Genomic DNA, 7,595 nt, shown 5'->3' with positions numbered 1-7,595 from the left:
TATGGCAGCGATAATTTTTTCCGTGATGGTTGAGGGAACGGAGCGGGAGCGGCTCATAAATCGCCTCAACGAGTTCAGAAGGTGTAGCCCCAAGATCTTCGATGAAGAGAAAGCCGACCACTGGATCGTAGAGAAGTGGTTGATGCATATGGAGAAGTTATTCTGCGACACTTTCGTGGAGGAGAGGGACAGAGTTTGGCTCGCCACTCACCACTTGGACGGCGAGGCCTATAGTTGGTGGTTGGGTATCCAGGATAATCACAACACCGACCTTGCAGCGATTTCTTAAAAGAGGTTCAAGGAACTCTTGTTGGAGCACTACTTTCCCGACAGTGTTAAAAGGAAGATGGAGTAGGATTTGCGCAGTATGCGCCAGGAGGATCGGACTGTGGCCGAGTACGAGAGAGAGTTCTCTCGGCTTTTGCACTGTGTGCCCTTTGTTATGCGGGACGACGAGGACAAGGCCCGCATCTTCAAGCGAGGACTTCGGCCGTCGATCTTTCGGTTGGTGCAATCCTCCAATCTCCAGACTTACTGAGATGTGGTGAACCATGCGCTTATTGTGGAGAGCGGCGCAACGGATTTGCATGAGCGTCGAGAAGGATTGGACAAAGGAAAGGGCAAGAGGCCCGTGGCTGAGGTGCGAGTCAGACGTATTCCGGGAGGTCGCCGAGACATTCCAGGAGCCGGAGCCAGTCGAGAGGACGTGGCTCATCTGCACCGCATGGAGGATCTGACCGTCGCCAGGCTTCGAGTTGCGTGATCTGCAGTAGTCGTCATTACCCATGGCAGTGCTCGCAGAGTCGGGCCAGGTGCTACTCGTGTGGCCAGGAGGGTCACTTCTAGTCAGACTACCCGAGGGGTCCAGTTCCAGCGCCATCTTCAGCATCAGTACCAGCTTTACCAGGTTCCAACCAGGGGACGCCTTTTGCTCACTACCAGGCCGGGAGGCCACCTGTCTAGAGACAGACGGAGGGGTTGCATGTATGCGGCCCTGACTGAGGAGGCGGCAGCAGCCGAGATTGGGGTTGCAAGTATCATTATGTTTTGTATGGCCTTCGAGCTCGTGTTTTATTGGTTTCTTGTGCATTGTATCCATTCTTTGATCAGCTATTTGCCGAGTTGTATGGCATTCCGTTAGTTCGCTGTTTGCGATGACGAGTAGCTCCTCTCGAGTTAGGCGGGTGATTTGCGGGTTGAAGGTAGAATGTTTTGCTATGCTTTTTAGATCTCACGAAGATTGCATTATTTGCATTCCTTGACCGGCTGTTTGCCGGATGGTGCTTCGGGACGACCGTGCCTGGACCGTTTGTGGACTATAAAGACTGGGCTTTTGGGTAGGCGCAGTCAGCTGTGTGTGACAGCGGCCCAATACCTACGGGTAGGGCAGAGTTTTGTCAGGATGGTAGTCCGAACTTAGGCCCAGGAGCGTGGAATGCCACGTGTTGGATCGTGAGATCGAGGATACCCTGAGTAGGTAGTGACCCAACCCGAGGATTTGCTAGCGTTGATCTTTTTCGATGCATGTAGGACGATCAGATGATCGGGTGTGTTGTTTTGAACACCCTACCTTGTGCAAAGGTTTTGTGCGCCAATGAATGGATTGGCCTCACTTGTTGTGGGTACTTGGTACCCTTGGTCTTGCAAGCTGACTTGACCCGTCTTGAGGTTTTGAGCACGAATTGGTGCGATTTGGGGATTTAGTTCCGCTGGTTGCGACGACTGTCTCTCTACCTAAAATCAAGTATTTGGAGAGGATCTGGGGCCTAGTTGGCCAATAGCAGTAGTTGATCGAGAATCCTCGTAGTGGAGGATATCTTTCGAGTTGTTTTCCCGATTGAGACACGAAGTGTGAGCTCAATTGGCGGGGAGGTTGGTACCTAGTGTTTTGCTTCGTGGAGAAGCATCCTCACTTGTTGTGGGACCGGATGGGTCGTTTCGACTGTATGTCGACTATCGTGATCTAAATTGAACCACAATTGAGTGTTTGGACCGTTGTAGAGGCTCATTGATCTTTTCAATTAGCCTTGAGTTGTAGGGGTACTCGATAAGATTAAGATGCAATCTGAGTACTACCGTTTTAGTTGGAGTTTGAGGTTGTACCTCAAGCGGATTTTGATACTGGGTTGGGACATCACAAGGGTTATTGTGATGTTGCCTAAGCCCGTGGTACTCCACCAGTGCTAGGGACTTGCTGAATGATAATTTCAAGCCCTCTGGATGGATTTGTGAAACCGGTCGCAGATGGCCACGATTATTCTGATGAAGATTTGCGAGGATCGACTGCAGAGGCAGATTGACGTGATCGAGGTATGAAACTCTCACTATTGGATCGAGTGGTTGGGAAACTCGAGAAGGAAAAATACCAAATTGCTAATTTCCCTTGTCTGGTTTATGTACCAGGAATCCAGGTCTTGGGAATGGATACTGCGTAGCAGAGTTGTTTGGATTGATGTTTTCACTGTTGGTCACATTATGGTGATATTGATAGAGAGCTATTTTTGAGTTTTGGATGGAACCCTCTCTATCACTTAAGTTGAGCTCGGTGACTATGGACACCTAGAGAATCCGATGCTAAGGAAAGCATTGAGAATGAGAAATTTTGAGTGATTCTTCATAAGCAACTGAACGGTTAATGTGCGAGACTTTCTATCGAAGAAAAGCCCTTGGCTTAAGCTTACGAAGAGTTTTTTTTTGAGACATCGAGTTGAGACTAAGGGAATGACCTTAGCGGATTGAGGATGTTACTGAACTTTGGTCCTTGACCATATTTATAATAGAGGATTTGAGAGTACTACCCAAGTGGTGAAAGTGAGATTGATGTGGAGGCATTGTGGTTCAATGCCGATTGAGGAATCAAATAATCACCTTTGGTGAGCAAATTTGGATGATTCGTCGGTTTCCGTTGCTATCGGAAGGATTGTTGCCGTGGATATTGATTGTAGAGCCGTTGGTGCCAAGCAAGCTGGAATGGTAGCCATGTGGAAATTAGACCATACTTAATTATGGAATAGAGTGGCACCCAGTTGTGCAATCTCGTGATGGAATTTGATTTTGAGTTGTGAGATCATCGTTGGGATTAAATCAGCGATTGGATGTTTCATCGCCTCTCTTTGGTGATTGATATCATGTGAGTACTCCGGTGGAGTTTTGGATGGATGGGGTAACGAGTGTAACCCCCGGATTCTTGCTATGGACAGCGTCGTTGAATCCGCCTCAGAAGGATATATGATGGAACTTTCCGGTGAAGACTTGAGCTCTAGGAGCTTTTGTGGAAGTTTGGCTTGTGTTATGCCAAAGCCTTGGCGTCGCGGGATCTTGTGTGTTTTGACGTGGAACTTCCGGCACGCTTGAGACCTTCATGGTCTGTTTGGTGCGCTAATGGAGCGCTTCTTCCATCCTCTTCGAATGGGTCTGTTCTGTGGTTGAATCACAATTTCGCGGACGAAACTTCTTTTTAGGAGGGGAGAATGTAACACACTGGACCTTTGCAAATTGCGAGGTTCGAGTGTTTGATCTGTGTTCCGAGTTTTTCTAGATATTCTGGAGGGTCGTTGATAGTGTTCCGACCTACGGCTCGTATCCCGAGAATTGTAGTATTTAAATAGCGCTAAGGTCACCAAAGTGATGGACTTAGGCTGCTCTCGGGTTACATATTGCTGAGCTGTGTACCGGTACACCTTGATGGTTGTACCGGTACAGAAGTGTACCGGTGACACCTTGATGGTTGTACCAGTACAAACGCGATTTCTCAGCCAACCAGAGTGTAATACACTGAATTTTTGCAAATTGCGAAATTCGAGTGTGAGCAATGAAGTGTGGAATTATTCTACATGTTCTAAATGACTTGGAGAAGTTTGTGACCAAGTTAGAGAGTGATTGGAGGGTTAAAAGTGAGAAAGTGCATTGAACCGGCGAAAATCAGCATTTTCTGCTTGGTGTACCGGTACAGCCATTATGGTGTACCGGTACACAATGCAGAAACGTGGCAGTTTGGGTATTTTGGTAATTTCACATACTTATCCTTATCTACTTGACCCAGCACGACCTGGGATGTTCTGTGAAGGGTGATTGAGTTCAGAAAAGCTTCTTTCACCTTCTCTCTTTCTCTCTCTCTAGGGTTTTTCTCTCTCTAGAGAAAATCCGCCGATTCGCGCCGTTTCCGCGCCGCGCTTGTTGTTCGCTGGTTTGGCGACTTAAAGGAGGCTTCCAGCACGTGGGAAAGAGGAGCTTTGCTGTGTTTCTATGAGGTTACTGCCAGGGGAAGCTGAATTTCAGTTTTAGAGAGGTAATCAACTCGATTTCTCTCTAGTTTCCGGTTTTATGTTGAATTTGGACATCTTTTCGTGTTAGTGCTTCGAACTGGATTAGGAGGTGTTTACAGCAGTAAAGAGGAGCTTTGTTGGCTGCTAATTACCCATTTAAACTCTGTGGAACTTGCTTTAAAGCTTAAAATGGTTAATTAGTAAACTATACCTCAATTTCGGAACTATTTGACGTTTACTTAGTCGAATTGATGCAAAATTGGAAATTTTTCTTCGCAGCAGGTCTTCGAGTCTCGTTGAGCTGAACTTGCACTCTTAGAAGCTGGTTTGGGAGGTATTCTAACCTGAGGTAAGCAGGGATTTCAGTTAGAAAACTGAATTCGCAAGATTCCGACTATATTTGCTATTATGTGATGATTTTGATGTCGTGTTGGTGTTGATCGCAGCGGGAGTTCGACTGACCTTTGGGTCATCCTTGGTTGGCTTTGGGAAGCCTTTAGAGACTTAATTGGAGGTACTAAAGTGAATCAAAACAGCGATTTATGTTACTACTTAATACGAGATGTGATTTGAGCCGAAATCGGACATTTCGGCCGTAGATTTAAGCCGATCTTGACGTTTGTTTTTCAGCAGCATTGGGGCTTCGTTGAGCCATTTGTGGGACTTCTTGTGGATACTTGGAGCCTAGTACTAGGTGGGTCGGACCTAACCATGGCAAGTGAAACTCCCCTATGTTCTATATGTAATATAGAAATGATCTTATTGTGCTTATGTGATTGATAAAGGGCTTGACATTCGTCATCATAATGTTGAACATATTCGAAATGAAGTCTCTATAAAGTAGAGAACACTTATACATGGAAGTATTTACATTTATAGTCAATTCAGTTGAATGACTTATGAACAAGTGTAGGATGCACTTTAAAGTAGAGAACAATGACATTTCTCGACTCTAACGTAGAGAACTATGACATGCTCGTGACTATGTTGATAGTGCTATATTAGTGAAAAGATTATCATGACATGTGATTTAGCTTTACCCTTACATGTTTACAATCTAGTGATTACTAGCTTTTGTTACTATTTGTGTATTGACATTCCGATCAGAGGATCGAGGGTTCTGAACTTTGCATGTGAAAATATGAAAATTGAGACATGTGGATAATGGACTTTGCTTGCTTGCCATCGTGCTCATTCGCACACGCTTGTGAGGGTAGCTCCCTCCAAGCCGGCACTCCGGAGTTGGCCTACGCGACAGTTGCTCGCCCGTGCGGGATTGGGTGCCGAAGTGGATTGCCGTGGGGAGTGTATACTACCACGGGGCCATTAGGCGCGGCGCAAGCTGGACTACCTTGAGTTGGTCCTAGTGAATGAAAATGAAAGTGAAAATGATAATGATAGTAATGAATGAGTATCAGTTGTAGTGTACAGTAGTACTTACACTTCTATGAGTATATTTATGGTTATGTTTATAGTAGTTGCGATACTTCAATTATTCAGTTGATTCATCACTGCAGAAATCATGATTACATGTTGCTTACATACTCATTACCTGTTAGTATTGCATAATTATATATCATGCAATTATTGCTTTCGCTTTCATTTAGTACATCATGAGCCTAGTGGTGTAATTCGCCGAGGCTGGCGGCTTACCCACTGGGAACTATTGTTAATAGTTCTCACGCCCTTTTTATGCTTGTTTTTACAGAGCCATCTATAGGAGAGGCTAGGGATCGTGGCAAGGGAGTCGCGCCTAGCTAGGCACTACTAGGAGCGTGCTAGTCGATCACCTTGTTACTCGGGCTACGGCCGAGGGTGATGTCCTTATGTGTAGAGAGACTACCATTGTACCTACTTTTTGTATACCCAGTACTGTATATTTACTGTATGGATCAGATACTTTAGTTGTGATACTCATCTTTTGGTTGAGATTTCTGGACTATACTCCTTTACTCTATTGTTGATAGTATTGTTGACTGGTACTTTGCTCTGATATCGAGATAGAATTCTCTATGATCTTCTTCTTATCGACTTGCTTGGTTGTAGACGCCTTATATACTGCAGGTGTATGGCGGGTCTGTGCACGTACCGGTTATGCTTCCGCTGGTACCCGGGCGTGACACAGAGCCTCGGGTTGGCGCTATCCACAACGAACCGACGAACAGGTGCAGTCCACAGTAGATCTACTAGAATCCTCGAATTACCGTCGGCCACTAGCCGACAATCCAACCCCTCAGGGTACACCAACCTCATAGGTCATCAAACGACAGGACTCACGAAGCTGACTGACTAGGTCACAAACATACCAAATAGTGGAACTGAGTAAACTATAATCATCCGTCGGCGCTAGCCGACAATCCCACCCCTTAGGGTATACCGACCTCAAGGGTCATCGAACGACAGAAGTCAAGAAACAGACCAATCCAATACATAATGCAACAACCGACCAACTAGGTCAACAGATATGAGATAAAAGCACCGATCAACTAGGTCATTGAACGAAGTACGAGAACCGACTAATCAGGTCACCGAAACGAAGTACGAGAATCGACCAATCAGGTCACCGATATCACATATGGATAAACTACTCTACTCCTACACATGATACTAAGCATAGAGACATATGAGTAGAGTATAATAGAATCAACAAGGATGCAAGCTCAATAAATCATACGATAATAGCAAAAGGAGAACAAGGATAGAAGAAACATCACCGAGCGTGCACCACTGTACCGACTTCGGATCGAAGTACCCACCTGTACAAATACGGTGCCTGTCTCTCGTCTGTGGAAGAAGCATCAACCGAACCTAAGAAGGGTCCATCGGGTTAGAGTCTAACCCACAAATAACAAACCATGCACTAGCTCTTACAACCTCACAAACAAACCCACGATGATCGGTTTCCTAAAACCGACTATCGTAACTCGCCGGAAGTCCCGAAATCGCACCGGGACCCACGAACTATCCCGGAACGTACCGACTCGTGCTACGAGTCATCCGCTGCCACTAAACATAAGTAATCGTGCATCATGGCAGCAAACACCACTCCTCACGTCGAAACAATTATCGTCGAATAATCGTTTCGATTCGGGTTCCCGGAAGTGTCTAATTCGACACCGGAACCTACCGTCGCTCACCTGTCATTTTTGAACCCTCAAAATGATGCGAGTGACCAGCCAACAAGGCTCAGCGACTACACAATTCATCACGAAGCACTGTCGGAAGGAATTCGAACCGATCCCGCGTTCCGTCGGCGGATTTCACCGAGAAATGCGCCGAAAATCTCTTTCCGACACTTGCAAAGGCTTGGGGCCTTGGACGATCAGTCCA

The 7,595-nt window shown here is 46.1% G+C and overlaps 1 long non-coding RNA gene across 2 annotated transcripts; it reads left to right on the top strand.

Annotated features, from left to right (window-relative positions):
* On the top strand, positions 4,064-4,926 carry LOC109708235. 2 transcript variants are annotated; one of them, XR_002215695.1, is made up of 3 exons: positions 4,064-4,288; positions 4,548-4,779; positions 4,899-4,918. It is a non-coding gene; the product is annotated as an uncharacterized LOC109708235 (long non-coding RNA). The 2 variants fall into 2 exon arrangements; XR_002215694.1 differs by having other exon boundaries at positions 4,065-4,288; positions 4,896-4,926.

The sequence above is a fragment of the Ananas comosus genome, linkage group 3 (assembly GCF_001540865.1).
Source record: "Ananas comosus cultivar F153 linkage group 3, ASM154086v1, whole genome shotgun sequence".
Lineage (NCBI taxonomy): Eukaryota > Viridiplantae > Streptophyta > Magnoliopsida > Poales > Bromeliaceae > Ananas > Ananas comosus.
This window is presented reverse-complemented; position numbering and strand designations above follow the sequence as displayed.